The following is a 711-nucleotide window of genomic DNA, read 5'->3' as shown; positions in this document are numbered from 1 at the left end:
CCCAGGGATCGAACCCGTGTCTCCTGTGTCTCCTGCATTGGCAGGTGGGTTCTTTACCACTGAGCCACCAGGGAGGCCCTTCTTCTATTATATTTTCTCATAATATCAAAATAATAACTACTGTATTCATTCCCATAGATACCAGAGTTGGACAAAAAAGAGGATGTTTTTCTATCAAATGCCCTTAGGATCCTACAATAAAATTGTCCCTTTCTGTATGTTCCCAGGATAGGTTGCAGCACTTCTTCATTCAAAACATCTCTCACTTCCTTCCTCCCTTTACCACTCCCATGGTCACCAGTGAAATTTCACACCTCTAGTATTTATGCCTGAACTATGGTTATAACTTCCTTAAGTGATGCTTCAATTTCTAGTGGCTACTCCTGTCCCCACCCCAACTCTGACCCATTCTGCACACGTCAATCACATAATTTCTTTTTCATCCTGTCATTCCTCTGGTCATGAAAGGCTTGGTATCTCCCAGGGGTGGGTGGAGTAATTATATAGACAACTCAGTCTAGAAATCAGTCTAGAAATCCCTCCATGCATGGGACTCACCCCAACTGTTAGACCATATTTCCCATCACTCCCCTCCCCACACTTTGTATTCCAGGCAGGCCAGCCTCCTCTGTGGAGCAAAATTACCACCTCTATGCCTTTCTTCCCATCACTTCTCCCTTCTCCAATGCCCTTCTGCCCTGTTTTTAGCCC

Source organism: Bison bison, unplaced genomic scaffold, assembly GCF_000754665.1.
Source record: "Bison bison bison isolate TAMUID 2011002044 unplaced genomic scaffold, Bison_UMD1.0 scf7180017847484, whole genome shotgun sequence".
NCBI lineage: Eukaryota > Metazoa > Chordata > Mammalia > Artiodactyla > Bovidae > Bison > Bison bison.
This window is presented reverse-complemented; position numbering follows the sequence as displayed.